Consider the following 16,431-nt stretch of genomic DNA (forward strand, 5'->3'; position numbering starts at 1 on the left):
GGTTCTGAACTGAACCTAATAATGGTATAAAATATGTATATCATAATCCATTGCAATTCAAATGCAAGGAATTTTAAATAACAACTCATAGGGACAGCTGTGCTAACTGCAATTAGAGATCACCCTGTTCCCATGGCCTTTTAAAAACTTCCTGTTCCTATATGGCTTACCATCAATCATTCAACAGTTACCTATCAAATGCCTGTTATATGCCAAAGCGGTGGAGATACCTTAGTGAACGTTGGCAGCCCACGTCTCTAGAAAAGAAACGAACAAGTAAACCAGCTCTATTAGTTCCACTCTCACATTTCTATGAAGAAATGTCTGAGACTGGGTAATTTATAAAGAAAAGAGGTTTAATTGGCCCACAGCTCCACAGGCTGTACAGGAAGCATGGCAGCATTTCCTTCTGAGCAGGTCTCAGGGAGCTTTCACTCATGGCAGAAGGCAAGGAGGGAGCGGTGTCTCACATGGCAGGAGCAGGACTGAGAAGGAGTGGGGAGGTGCTACACATTTTTTTTTGTTTTTGAGACGGAGTCTCGCTCTGTCGCCAGGCTGGAGTGCAGTGGTGCGATCTCGGCTCACTGCAACCTCCGCCTCCCGGGTTCAAGGATTCTCCTGCCTCAGCCTCCCGAATAGCTGGGACTACAGGCGCCCTCCACAACGCCCAGCTAATTTTTGTATTTTTAGTAGAGACGGGATTTCACCATGTTGGCCAGGATGGTCTTGATCTCTTCACCTCATGATCTGCCTGCCTCAGCCTCCCAAACTGCTGGGACTACAGGCGTGAACCACCACCCTGCCCTACACACTTTTGAACAACCAGATCTAATGGTAACTCACTCACTAGCATGAGGACAGCACCAAGGGAATGGTGCTAAACTATTCATGAGGAACCACCCCCGTGATCCGATCACCTCCCACCAGGCCCCACCTCCAACAGTAAGGATGACAATTGAACATGAGATTGGGGAGGGAACACAGATCCATACTATAGTTACTGTAACTGCCCAATGGGTCCACCTGGCCCACTGCCTAGACAGAGCCGATTTATCAAGACGGGGGAACTGTAATGTTGAAAGTGTAATTCATGCAGAGCCGGCTGTGCAAGAGACCAGAGTTTTATTATTACTCAAATCAGTCTCCCCGATAATTCGGGGATCAGAGTTTTTACGAATAATTTGGTGAGTATGGGCTCGGATAGTGGGGAGTGCTGATTGGTAAGGTTGAAGATGAAATCATAGGTGGTCGAAGTGAGTTCTTCTTCCTGACTTCTGCTCCTGGGTGGGATTGCAGAACTGGTTGAGCCAGATTATTTGTAGGTCTGGGTGGTGTCATCTGCTGCATAGGAATGCAGGGTCTGCAATATATCTCAAGCACTGATCTTAGATTTTGCAACAGGGATGTTATTCCCAGGAACAATTTGGGGAAGTTCAGACTCTTGCAGCCAGAGGCTGTATGGCCCCTAAACCATAATTTCTAATCTTGTAGCTAATTTGTTAGTCTTACAAAGGCAGACTGGTCCCCAGGCAAGAGGGGGTTTTTCGGGAAACAGCTATTATCAATTTTGTTTCAGAGTTTAAACTATAAACTAAATTCCTTTCCAAGGCTAGTTTGGCCTATGCCCAGGAATGAACAAGGATAGCTTAGAGGTCAGAAGCAAGAAGGGGTCGGTTAAGTCTGATCTCTTTCACCGTCACAATTTCCTCAGTTATGATTTTTGCAAAGGTGGTTTCATTACCAGCTTATACCATAAAGTCCTGCTGGGAGTCACAGTGGGATAACATGCAAAACGCCGTGGAAAAACTTCAGAGAAGCAATTAACCAATTTTTGGAGTCAGAGAAAGGAAATCCTGCTGGAATTAGGAGACCATAGTCTTTTCAAAGTGTACCCTTTACCCACTTAACCCACTAAGTGATCATCTGATGCCCAGAGGCACCCCTTGTCCAGAGACATCCTGTGCTAACTTGTTCTTGCATTGCTATAAAGAAATACCTCAGACTAGGTGATTTATAAAGAAAAGAGGTTTAATTGGCTCACGCTTCTGCAGAATGTAAAGGAAGGATGCATCTGCTCAGCTTCTGGGGAGGCCTAAGGGAACTTTTACTCAGGATGAAGGTGAAGCAGGAGGAGGCATATCACAGGCAAAGATAGGAGCAAGAGAGAAGTGGGGGGAAGTGCAACACACTTTTAAAGGACCAGATCACCAGATCGCTCAAGAACTCACATACTACTGAGAGGACAGCACCAAGTCATCAGGGAGCCACCCACATGACTCAAACACGTCCCTCCAGGCCCCACCTCCAATACTAAAGATTACATTTTAACATGAGATTTGGTGGGGACACATAGTCAAACTATATCACACACTTCTGTTACTATTAAGGACAGATTCTGAACAGCAGTGCTTTAGGGTCTTGGACAACTCGAACTTCCTTACAGCATTACTCCCGGAAGGATATTCAGCCCTTAGAAGCTGATATAGTTAAAGGCAAATAGATTGTAAAAACCATAAAATGCCTGGGGCCATATTAACTAGAGCTCCGAGGCCTCTGAGAATTGACTGCAGTAAATCTTCCTGTTTTATGCAACCACATGTCTCTTCTTAGAAGGATCCAGGTTTTTTCAAACCACCTGTTAAAATTATTCATCCATAAATTATTTTTATTATGATCTAAAAGGCTGTAATTCTGTTTGCATGTAATCCAAGCTTTACATACAAAACATTCTGAGATAATCTCTAAGTTACTTCATCCATTTATTAGACATCTACTGAGGTGCCACGATCATTATCACTAACCGAAGGGTTTTCTTATCTTGACTTTTTAAATTCTTTGTCTCCAATCTTAATTATCACACACTCAGTTTACCCCACCTGTAGGTTTACTTACATAGTGAAGTAATTTGGGGAAGGGTATAAATACACTGAAGAATGCAAAAGTCAACAGAATCCCTCATCAGACTTTTAAATAGCTTCTGGACATAGCTCAACTGTCTCCATTCTGGAACTTCCAAACTCTATAGCAGGGGTCCCTTCCTTTATCTGAGCATCACACTAGGGCAAGCTCAGGACAATTCTCTTTAATTCATACTTTTTTTTCTTTCCATGTGAACTACAGTACTTTGCCCCTGCTATCACTAACAGAATATAATTCCAGGTGTTTGAATCTGAGTTCATTAGTAAAGGGTAAGGGCTCAGATTGTCAGGCAGAACTGAGTTTGAATTTTAACTCAGTCACTGACTAGCTATGTGACCTTGGGAAATTTACTTCACATCTCTAGACCTGGTTTCCTTAATCTGAATAGAGTGGTTATAAAGATTGCATGAGATAACATATATGAAAAGCTTAGATCATTTTAATAACCAAGACTCTTTCTGTTTTACATGTATTAACTCATTTATCCCTTACAAGATGACCATCCCATGGGACACTTAGGGATATATGTCATGTCACTATTTTACAGGGAGTTCATATCTCCCCTACATGGTACATTCTGTACTTCCAAGTCACAAAGATGAAGGCCAGCTTTCTTACCAAGGCCAGTCTTGAGGTGCTGATAACTCCAGGCATACAGTCCTCAAACCCTTCTGAATGGAGCTTTTAACATGCTCCACGCAGCTGTTTCCCTGAGATAGGCAGCCTGCAGCTCTTTGCACTAGCTGCAAACATGTCTCTGCATTTTAGTCCAACAGAGCTGGCTTTGCTGACATCAAGGACGTGGTGCAAAGCACAGCTCTTTAGTTTCCAAATGAATGAAAATGACATATTGAAAGCGGGGCTGGCCACAGTATCTAGCTGGAAAACAATAATGACTCACAGGAAAGACAAAGACTGAGTAAGCACCAACGAAAGGCCACTCATCCCTTCATTAACATCACTAGGGAAAATATGGTCTCACTATGGAACAACCAAAAACATATGGACAAAAATCTCCTGGGCTTTTGAGCATAGTCTAATTCCCATCTGGCTTATACATTTCCTAACTTGTAAATTAATTACACAGGAGTTTGAAGAGAATAAACAGTGGCCATAGATATTAGAAATTTTTACATGTGGCATGTATCTGCATCACGACTAGCATTGCTAATCAATTGTGAAATGACTATTATGTAGCTTTGATAAGACAGTTTCTTATTAGTCTAGATATTGGACTACAAAAATAGTCCACCAGCAACAAAAAGAGATTGAATCTTCTTCACTGCATCTGTATATTGTCAGAGGTCCAGACAGAAATCTAAAAAAAATATAAGAATAAATAAAATATTTATTGTGATACTCCTTCCTTGTTTAGTATATTATCATGATAATACATGTTTTAATGCTATGTAATTTTGGCATATCTTAAATACAAAAGTGTCCAATTGATTCACTATTTTTATGGCTAATTATTCAATATATTAACAATTATATTTGTGCAACCAAAAACATATCTTGATTTTTAATGCTAGTAAATGTTAAGATTTTGAACTAAAAATACTATTTATATAATATTCCTGAGAAAAATTATTTAGGTAAAAGGTTCTAGTGAATCATTATCTTGGGGACCTTGCAGGAATTACCAACAAAAATTGAAAGCCATAAAGGAAATGTCTAAAATATTAGAGGCTGTGTGTCAAAATATCTTGTATTAACTAAATCAAGGGCTTATTAACCAAAATCAAGCATTCTTAGAAGACAAACCTTGTGTATATTTGTAATGTTTTTGGCTCCCCAGAATCTAAGACCCTTAGCTATGCATGAGAAACCTCATGAGGCAGAGCCCACCTCCCACTCTAGAAGCTGAACATTCTAAGTACTAGCTTGCCTGGCCTCTCTTGCAGCTAGGATGCTGGCATGTGACTTTGAGTCATCTGATTAGATTCACTCCCCTCACATTTTGAACCCGGAGGTCATGACCAAAGAAGGAGGAACCTCAAGGAGTCCATTCTGGCAACAGCAGGGACAGAGGCTATATTCATTTTGCAGAAGCAGCAAGCATAGCAATTCTAGGGGCCACCTCTAGTGCCTGCATCAGGCTGGAGGTAAGACAAGCTGTGGTGTCAGTGCCTATTGGCAGAGGCGTTGATATCTTCCTGGAATACTTATGTTGCATAATGTTGGTCATAGTGCCAGGCTCCACAGTCTCCAAGCCCAGTTCTCCAGCACGTCTAGAGATTGTCAGGCATACCAATATTCTTTAATAAATTCTATCACATGAGACCAGAATCCTGATTATTTCATTGTTTTTACTTTAAAAAATATTGGACATTTTCAAAATAAAAAAAATGAACATTTTTTAAATGTTCAATATTTATTTTTTAAAATATTTACTTCAGCTATATATTATAGCTTGGGGAATGAGGCAGTTTCTCAAGCAAGTCAAGGTAATGCATAGGCTAATTAGTAAAGAGAGAAAGGGACACAGAAACACAAGTTTTGCAATGGCAAGGCAATTGTCAGCCTTGAGATTGCAAAAACATGTGCTGTGAGTTTGGGGCATTCTCACTTTAAATTCCAGAATGTAGTTTCCAGGAGACAATGACTGTGAATTAACATGTAATGTGCATCAGCATTTAGCTGTTTTCTCTTACCTCTACAGTCCTCATACCATACTGTGGCTTCCAGCCTGTTCACTCTCCACAGCTGACTGGCCCACTGAAGGGGTGTGGCTTTGGGAGAAATTTGCAACCACTGAGAACATCTTGGAAATCCTGGGTCAGGCTCGGGGCAGTGGCTCACGCCTGTAATCCCAGCACTCTGGGAGGCTGAGGTGGGCAGATCACCTGAGGTCAGGAGTTCAAGACCAGCCTGGTCAACATGGTAAACCCTGTCTCTACCAAAAATACAAAAATTAGCTGGGTGTGGTGATGTGCACCTGTAATCCCAGCTGCTTGGGAGGCTGAGACAGGAGAATCTCTTGAACCCAGGAGGTGGAGGTTGCAGTGAGCTGAGATCACGCCACAGCACTCTAGCCTGGGCAACAGAGCAAGACTCTGTCTCAAAAAAAAAAAAAAAAAAGAAAGAAAGAAAAGAAATCCTAGGTCAACCTTCTGGCCCTGTTGAACTTGCTCTCATTTTATTAATTCTCTTTCCACTTTCTTGTCAAGAGTTCCTTAGTACAATTTTGTTTCTTTAAAGAAGATCCTTAACAATATACTGTACACAGTACTTAAAAATTGCTAAGAGAGTAGATTTTAAATGTCTCACCACAAAAAAAAGTAGGCGAGATAATGCATATGCTAATTAGTTGGATATAGTCATTCCACAATATGTACAAATATCAAAATATCACATTGTACACCATAAGTATACATAATGATTGCCAATAAAAATAACTAATTTCTTAAAAAAGGAGAGTCTTGGCTAGTCTACTGCATTTTAACCTAATTCTTAGGAAATAAAATCATAGCAGGGACTTGTGCATGTATAGACTGTTCTGACTGGAGTTGGCCAAATATTATCTCTCACTAGCATTAAGGAATTTCTTCTTCCTATAATTCTGAAAGAAAAGAAAACCACCTGAGAAAATTAAATCCATCCTATTCCCAGAGAGTAGTGCCACTTTAACAAAGTATGTTAACAAAGGATTTTTAACAATTAACTTAATAATTCCATTTAAAAATGTTTGTCTTACTAAGTTAAAAGGTTATTCAGGACCTGGATGATTCAGGGTGGTTGTGCTTTATAAAGTGCTTTCCAAAGCAAACATCTATGGCATTTTGAACATATCTTTTTTCTGGAGATGGAGTCTCACTCTGTCACCCAGGCTGGGGCTGGCACATCTCGGCTCACTGCAACCTCTGCCTCCCAGGTTCAAGCAATTTTCCTGCCTCAGTCTCCCAAGTAGCTGGGATTACAGGCACCTGCCACCACACCCTGCTAATTTTTGTCTTTTTAATAGAGACAGGAGTTTCACCATGTTGGCCAGGCTGATCTCGAACTCTCAACCTCAGGTGATCCGCCCATATCAGCCTACCAAAGTGCTGGGAGCCACCACACCCAGCTGCATTTTGAACATATCTGTTTATTAAAGCATAAACCAAGCATTAGAGAAATTCACTAACTTATTCACAGCATACAGCTGGTCCCAACTGGAACTGCATAGTTGGGACTCAAAACCAGGCGTTAGACTTCAAACCTCATTCCTTTCCTCAACATAACTATGCCTGCCACATCCAGAGCCAAGAGCCATTTCTAAGGAAAACTGTTCCATCTGGAGCCCCAAGGGCAGCCCTAGCTGACCATGGTGGTTTTGTTATACCCCTCTCTGGTCTCCACGGATTGAACAGGATTGGGTAACTGACCCCAAAAAAAGCCAGTCCACAAATTGGTCAGCAGCCTGTGAGATGGCCTGGCACAAAAACTTTTGACTCAACAGAGGTGATCTGAGTCAACCAGATTCTAGCTGACTCTTGTTGCTTCTAATCAAGAGACTCCAGTTGACTCAATCTTTCTGGAGATAATTGTATGCACTACTCTGATTAACTGATTGCGTAGAATAACCTTGTTCAACTTTCTATTTCACCACTCTTAGGAAAACATGTCCTAACAGAACAAGATATTACATGTTTGGAAGTTCCCAATCTTCTTAACTTCTGATAAACATTTTTCTTTTAGAAATATTTGCTCCTTTGATTCCTTGGCTCCACACAATCTTGGTCCTCTCTCTATTTTTTGGTGCCTCCTTCCTCTATGTTCTAGGTAATATGCTGAGTGTTTTACATAAATTATTTTATTGAAAGCTCATGACAATCCCATAAGGTAAACACTATCCCCATTTTACAGATGGAGAAAGCGAGGCACAGGGAGATAGTGTTGGTTTGGATCAGGGTTGTAGTAGAGAAGGGAAGAGGGCAGATTATAGATATATTTTGAAAGCAGAACCAACAAGGCTCAGTTGCTGAATTAGATGTGGAAGTGAGGGAAGGGAAGAATCAAGGATGATGCTTAAGTAACAGGGTGAATTGTGCTGCCATTTGTCCAGCCTACTGCTCATCTCTAAATGGATATTCCAGAAGTATCTCAGGGTCAACATGTCTAAAACTGAATTCATCATTTTGTTCACAAGACCTTCTCTTTTTCAAATATTTTCTTCTTCAAAGAATTTCATCATCACTGTTATTAGTGGCAAGTACTTAAGAAAGGGATACAAATGAGAGAAACAATAAAAACTACATAAAAATTTTTCTAGAATTTCAAATTGTTTTCTCCCAACTTTTTCATTTGTTTACTAGGCTTTTAGCTCCCTCATTTAACCATAAGTGTCTCAGGAACAGAGCTTGTCTCTGTAATTAGACCTAACGTTGATTATTTTCTAAAGGTCATGGCTTGTGCTAAGCCATGGCTGCATCACCCATGTAACTCTCCTAACCACCATGCCTCATGAGGCTGTTAAGAATAAGGTTAGGCTGCCTGAGTTCAAATCCTGTCTCCGTCGTGTGATTTGGGGCAAGTTATTCAACTTTTCTGTGCCTTGGTTATCACATGGTACTCTGAGAGTATAGACGAAAGACATCTAACCCAGAGAGGTGAGATCAAAGAATGCTTTCTAGAATGGAATGAAATGCCGAGTTAAATCTTTATTCGCAGAGCTGTGAGGAGAAAGGTGTTGCAGGCAGAGAGAGCAGCGGATGTGAAGGCCAGGAAGTAAAGTGAAACATGGAGCTTTTGATAACTGCCAGTGCAATTTATCAAGAGCAGCAAAGGGACATGAACATAAATGTTTACAAGCACCAGGCAAGTAAGGTAAATAAGTGAGGCTGGCCAGGGGTAAGACAATGGGAAGACGTGGGTTCCTGAGGCAAACTGCTCAGCCCAGGACTCAACTGAAGGGGCCACCTCTACGAAGGTCACACTCCCCTCCCTCACCAAGCTCCAATACACTGCTTATACCGTCTGGAGGCTCCTTCACTTGCTATATGCTCCACCTGGAAATTGCTTTGCAAGGCTGGCTCCTGAACATCATTTCAGCTCAAATGGCATTTGAAAGATGCCTTCTCTGATTACCACCCACATGCCAGCTCCAGACCTGCCAGTACTCCACTCCAGTTTGTTTCTTCTGAGCAGTTACTATTATGTGAAATTATTTTGTTCGTTTGTTTATGTGTACATTTTGTGTCTTTAATTGTATGTTGGGTATATAAGCTGTATTGGAGCAGGAAACTTTTCCAACACCTACAACAGTAGCTGACACACAGTAGAAGCTCAACAAAGCCCATTTATTAATTTTGAATAATCAAGTGATGGTTTTATTGTACACTTACTCCGTGCCAGGTACCATGGACTACAGTGATAGATTTGGCAATCATCAGAACATAGGTAGTAGCTGACAACACAGGAATGTGTGAGAAAAGCCAGGGCATGTGGGTGGAGCCAAAAGATAACAGATCGAGAGAAATTCATTGTAGGCCTAAATATACAAAGAAAGACCCCAAAGAGACTGATAAGGATAGTAAGGGGAGGATCCAGGTAAGAAGTGGCATCTTCGTCTTCCAAAGAAAGCCAAAGGAAAACAGAATCCACAGGGTAAGCCATGACTGTATGAGATAATCTGCTTCTGGCTGATGATAATGTACAGCAGATTCCTAGATATCTAAAGACTTTACTTACTGCTGTTTCTCACTGTGCCCATTTAGGGATCTCTCTGAAGAAAGTCTCACCTATATATTTACCATCTGTCTGCGTTTCCTGTGATATATCCCAGTAGTGATGCCATATCTGTTCTCTTTTTTTATTTTATTCAAATAAACTTTCCTACATTTTCACCTTTGGCAAACAAATTTCCATTCATATACCACTACTCTGCCTCTCCTATAAAAGTATTTATTTATTAACAAGACAGAATCTACCATACTTATATTCTGATCCTGATCTCTTCTCCAGCCATCAAAATCTTGATAGTATCATGAGTCTATAGTTTTCAGCTTGTGTTAAGTGAAGGTTGAAGCCATAAGCATCCTATCTGGCCCCCTTCTCAGCAAGTGTGTGTGTGTGTGTGTGTGTGTGTGTGTGTATTCGCACTTATAATCACCTGATACATGTGCTAAAAAAAAATCAGAGTTCAGGAGATGGGTAGTGACCAGAATGCAGAGAGAGGGAAGATACGTGTGATATTCTGATAGGGTGTTGAGGGAAAGATTCTCTAATAAGGTGACATTTGAGCAGAAATCCAAAGGACATTAGAGAATAAGCCTTGTAGATTTCTGGGGGGGTAGGCAGGGAAGGCTCCAGAGAGAGAGACAAAAAGAACAATAAGGTCAGTGTGTCTAGTGCAGAATAAGCAAAGGAGAGAGCTGTAAAAGATGAGGGGTTGGCAGGATAGACTGAAGAAATCAGCACCTGCCTTCAACTTAGGAATTCTCCAAGTCTGACTTAGGAAGCAGTGGTGCATCCAAATAGTGCCCAGAACACAGCAGAAGCTCAGTAAACATTCATTTAATGAAAAAATCCACAAGATGGACAGAGAATTATTTTGAGAACAAGCCCTTGGGATCCCAGGTGACTGAGTTCACCCTTAACTCCGGCAAGTTTAGCACTTGATTATATTTAATTTAGTGTTTTCTCCAGACCTTTTCTCCCCCAGATGTATCTCTTACTTTCCAAGAAAATATTAAATTTATTTAAGATATGGGCCATGTCCTTTCTTTTAATGATTCTGAGTCCAGTGCCAGCAGTCAACAAACAGCTGTTTGATTGAATAAAATCAAAAAAGGAGTAGAATATAGGCATAGCATGAAGACAATGAAAGAAGAGGTGGTTGGTTATCTTTGGGTGATGGGATTAGAGATCATCTGCATTTTTGAAACTTCATGTTTCTTAAAAAATTTCTATAATGAGCATGCTTTTCTGTTACAATTTAAAATAATATATTAAAATACTAAAATTTACCAGATGTTAAAGGCAGTAAAATCCATCTCTGTTAACCTTCTTCTAGGTCCATACAGATGAAACACTTGAGCCTCAATTTAACTATTGGTTGGCTATATGTATAAAAGAGTCTTAGAAAAAGCCAGCTCCCATTTTTGTACATGGAGAACCGACCATTAAGATAATACAAGTAATTATACAGACACTATCCTACCAACACTCTAAAATGCTCTTGCAAACATGTTTTAGCAAAGTAAGCCACAAAAAGCAGTGGTAGTACATTTCATCAGAACAGTGTCTTCTCGTAAACAAGTTGTCCTTGCCAAAGCTTACTGAACATTTAACTGCCTCTTGTAGTTATCCAAAATAAAATGACAAGTTTCTGTATTTCTCTAGCAAAATCTCCATTAGAAAGTAGGGAATGCCAAAGACAGACAATGCTCACTTTTAAAAACAGATGCTTGTAAGAATGAATCAGAAGGCCTAGCCCTTCTCAATGAATCTTCAGAGGTCTGTGTATAAGACTCAAACATTAGAGTAAGTCACATAACCAGTGAAGAGCTGGAGAAACATTTCAGGGGACTACTGATACCGTTTCAAATAAAGTAAGACTTTCGACTAAAATGAAGGACCATGAGACATAGGAATAGGTGAATGGCTCTAATGTATCCCAAAGTATAGCTGGACTTACCTTTGTCTGTAAGGTTAAACCTCTGTGCTCTAGACTGACCACAGAACAGAAAGGGCAGAAGACAAATCGCTCCTCTAAGGTCAGAGCTCACCTCCACCAAATCCCTGAATGTGATCTGCGACCCACTGAAACCATTGAAAACTATTGGATGGCTCTAGCCTATTTATCTCTCTGGTCTCAATCGCTGCCTACCAAGGCCAATGGCACTTGCTTATAGGACTCATAGAGATGTGCTTAACATCTCCTTTCTGGCTAGATTCCCTATTTCTGACTCCTTCCGGATATTCTTGGGCTGAAAATTTCCTAGAATTCGGTGTTCAATCAAAAATAGCTGTAAGTGTACATCTTCCATTGACTTCCGCTCTAAAGTTGAAAGTGAGTACCTGGGACTAGATTGCTTGTTTCCCCTCCATGCCTCTGTCCTTAGTCACTAAGCTCATTTACCTGCCCCCATCCTAGACTCTGAAGACAATATAGACCCTAAGTCAAGTGACCTGATCCATCCCAATTACTCAAGTCTCTGGTGGTTCAGTGACTTGGCAGCAAGCCTGCCCTGCTGATAATCCTGCTGTTCCTGTAAACTGCAGCCCTAATTATGGGCTTTTGCTCCTATTTTATTGCTGTGCTATTTGCTGTTTGTTTGGAGAATTGTTTTGTCTTAATTTGTTTGCTAGTCAGTTGCTTGTCTTTTTCTTTTTTAACCGAATCCCTGCCTTCTTCTGCTAGTTCGGTAGTTGGCTCCTTCCTTGTTCCCTCAGGCTTGAATATTTTTCTAATTCCCCAATTCCTCTGAGATTTGAATCCTATCTTTCAGAGACTGGAGTTCTGAATCCCAGTTCCCATAGCCATGTTTTTACTACCTTCTAACAAATTAATGTTTAAACAAGCAGCCACAGGTTGGAGAGTCATCGGGGTTTCCACTGTCCATAGCCAACCCGTGTGTCTTCCACATGCCAGGCACAGAAAAACTAAGGGCAACACAAGCAGCAAGACAGACAGAGCTCCTGGCTTCAGGGAGCTTACATTCTCGTGTGGGAAGACCAATAATACATCAAATAAGCAAATACAATTCGAGGTGATGAGTGTTATGAACAAACACGCGTGCTGCCTCGGCCCCATGCCTACAGCTGATCCACTGTGATACCTCCAGCTTCTGTGCACTTCCTCCTGTGTCTGCCCACAAGAACATCCCTGGATATTCCCCTTGGGTAAAGCAGTTCCCAGCAAAAATCTTCATAGAATCTGAGTTTAGAGCCTTTGACAATTAAGTTGTAAAACAATGACTAACTCCATTAATGCTGGCTGGGAATCCTTGAGCAATAATGGGATCTCCCCTTTCATATGATCATAGGGACCTTTCCCTTGCCTGGGAAGCCCCAGCCTCCACACGTGCAACTCACAGGACTCCTATAACTTCCTCTTCCTTGTGACTGGGCAACTATTTGAAAAAAATGGTGGCTGGTTATTCACAGAATGCAAAAGAAAGGCATGGGCAGAGCACACATCACCAATAAATGCAGCCTTTTAAAAAATATTTTTGATAGCAAATTCAAGTGCCCAATTTAAAATTCAAAAGCTATGAAAGGGTATAGGGTAAAAAGTGAGACTCTTCTCCACCCTTTCTTCCCAATTATCCAGTTCTTCTGCTCAGAGACAACCAGCTTTACCAGTTTCTTGTGTGTTCATCAGAGATATTATATGCATATATAAGCAAACACAGAGGTTTTTTTTACACAAATGGTAGTAGACATTGGTCTTTACCTTCCCTTTTCACTAAACAATGTATCTTGAAGTTTATCCACACATATAAAGCCACACCACTCTCTTTAACAGGTGAATGGTATTTCAATGTATGGAGATACTGCAATTTATTTAAAGTCCCCTATTAATGGACATCTAGACTGATCCTAATACTTTTTGTCTTTGCAAATAAAGTTACAGTTAACATTTCTGCAATACAGTCTTCTAACAGAAGATGTACTCTAACCTGCAAATTCTATAACTCTGTTTTTAACTATCTAAATTTTGTACATTTATAATTCTACTTACCAGTTTCCTTTTAAAACAACAGATGCTTGTATAGGTGAAGAGGACGCTGTAGTACACTTGAAATCACAGGTTGAAAGAAAAATTTTAAAACTTCTGGGCAAGGCGAACCACAATGGAATGGCAGGCATGGTCCTTGTCAGGGTGGCAAAAATGTCATCTGAGTATTAAGTGTTCACTGTTCTCAAAATTCCTACACTGGCCAAACATGGCTATAGCAGGGCAGTCACACTATCTGTTTCAGGTAGAAAATCCAGCACATGACTTCATGACACTAGCATATTTACAGCCTTGCAATTCTGTCTTTCTGGTAGCCTCCTGCAAATACTGGGGAAAAAACAGTCATGCTGTTGGTAAGGAATCTTGCAGTTACCCATCAAAAGAAAGAAGCCCTAAGATTGGTCAGCAGCACACTTCTTGTGTCCTCTAGTTTCCTTTCCCTAAGAACTCAGTACTAAAAAGGAACTCTAGCCAGTCACTGAAGCTCATAAGCAAGGATGTATTTCAGCCCTCAGTGTCTGTCTTATACACAGCAGGTGCTTAGTAAATGGTTGTAATGTAGTAATGCTTCATGGGTTGTTGGAATTAACCAGAACTTCTCTAAAAGACATAAAAGAAACTGTGAATGAAACATCACAACAGTCACCTGGTTATGTGTGTGAAGCTCTTCAACTAGAGGAAATCAGGTGCTGGCCAAAGAGACAGAGGTGAAGGCGCCTCCGGGGGACTGCTGATATTGCTTCAACTAAGGTAAGTGTTTTGGCAGAAACGGCAGAGGCGTGAGACATGAAAGCAGGAGACAGAACTCTCCTGCAACACCAAGTGTAGCCATGGGGTCCACACATTTTCAATGAGAAAACTCCTAAGGACACCACTGGGAAACCTCTAAATAGAACTAAAAGCAGTTGCCAGGAGGTGTGCCACCTGAGGGTGAGCATCTGAAGCCCCAGGAGGTCTTAGATAAGGTGACAAGGTAATTGGAAGTTCTGGACTAAGGCAGCCAAGGTGAGATGTGAGGAGGATCTGAAACTCTACCATTTAAGGCTCAAATGTGAATCTAGGTGTGTGGAAGTCTACCTAAGAGCCATATTTTAGAAGGTAGGACTGCTGCCTTTGTGACCATTCTCTCTCTAGCTGCTCTTTCCAAAGCATTTGCTTTCTACTAGTGAGTTTATTCCTAGATTTTGCCTACTCTGAAGCCACAGCCACTAGAGTTCTTTAATTATGTACAATTCCAAGTCGCAATCCAAGGTCCAGACTTAACTTTGTAACTAAAAAAGATTTAGTTATCCAGAATCAATAATAGCTAAAGTGCCATATTTGCCTAATGCCTGTTTTGAAGTCTACTATCAGATGTTCAGAATTTGATCCTCAATTTTGCAATGATCTCTAAGTTTCTTTTCATTATCCTAACATCCCCTGAACCCATGAAAATTCTTCCCAATATATTCATTCCCTCTCTCTCTCTCTCTCTCTCTCTGTAAGTAAATATAATTTGGGGGTAAAAACAGAATATGAGTGGAATTCCCTAATGCCTATTTAATACTGAGTCATATAAACATTTTATGTTTATTTGAAATTTTCTTTCCACTCTGGTTTATTAAAGATGAACAGCCATGCCTGGTTATTGTTATGATAGTGACAATTTTAACTTTTCATACTGATGCTCTCAATAGTAGATAATGAATACTCTCATTTACTGAACTATCTGCCTTTCTGAGATAGGACATAAAATATTTCCACATGCATATCCTGCTGTTATCTCAAATACACACCTAAAGCCAAACTATTCTGAACATTTTTAAAAGTCGTTTCTATACCCATACACTGCCCCCTTTTTCCGTTAGTAATACTGCAGGTTTCACATTCACACCCATGAAGTCATTTTAGACTTCTTCTTTTTCTTAAGTCCATCTCCACCAAGTGCACTCAATCGTTCACAAAGCCTCTATGATTCGTATACCACAATGTCTCACTAGCCCATTTCTTCTCTTCCCTCCCTCACTGTCCACTTCGTGATTTCAGGTCATTTCTCCCATATTAACCTGCAAACTTGTTTCCCTCCCTTTTCCAAACCATCCGGTGACCATCATAATATTGGTATTCCTCTAATGGGACATTATCCACATCACTTTCTGACCAAAATCCTTCCAGATTCCCTACTGGTACATAGACTACATGGGGCCAAATTCTCTCTCTCTTTCTCTCTCTTGCGCTCTCACTCTGTGCATGAGTGAGAGTGTATTCCTTGCTTGTTTTGCAGATCTCTGTAATTTTGTCCTACTTTTCCTTTTCAGCTTTTTGTTATCCTGTTCCCTAAATTGCCCTGGTACTCTTTGTATATGTTGTCAATTCTACGAATATGCCCTTCCTTATCCTCTCCACGTACCAAAATACTACTCATTCATCATAATCCAGCTCAAATCTCCCCTTTTTGAAACGCAGATTCATCTTCTACGTAAGTGTTCCTAACCACCCCAACCTAAAGTGATTCCTCTGTCTTCTGATACCTCATGGCATTTATTACCTACATTCACATTTGACACTTATAAATTATCTTCTCTTCTTAGTTTTCTTTTAACTTTTCATGTGTTTTTATTTCCCCAAATAAATAGTAAAGTAATAAGGGCAGTTACTGTATCTTATTCACATAATGGGTCCTGATTCCTAGAGTCAAACTGACTGCATTTTAGCCCATGCACTGTTATTTACTGACTATAATCTTGGTCTTAATTGTCTCGTCTGTGAAATGGAAATAGTAGTAGGTATTTCCTTACAGGGGTTTTGTGGGCATTTTATGAGACAATGCATGCAAAGTGCTTAGAATAGTATCTGGAACATGGTAA

Source organism: Macaca mulatta, chromosome 14, assembly GCF_049350105.2.
Source record: "Macaca mulatta isolate MMU2019108-1 chromosome 14, T2T-MMU8v2.0, whole genome shotgun sequence".
In the NCBI taxonomy this organism is placed as follows: Eukaryota; Metazoa; Chordata; class Mammalia; order Primates; family Cercopithecidae; genus Macaca; species Macaca mulatta.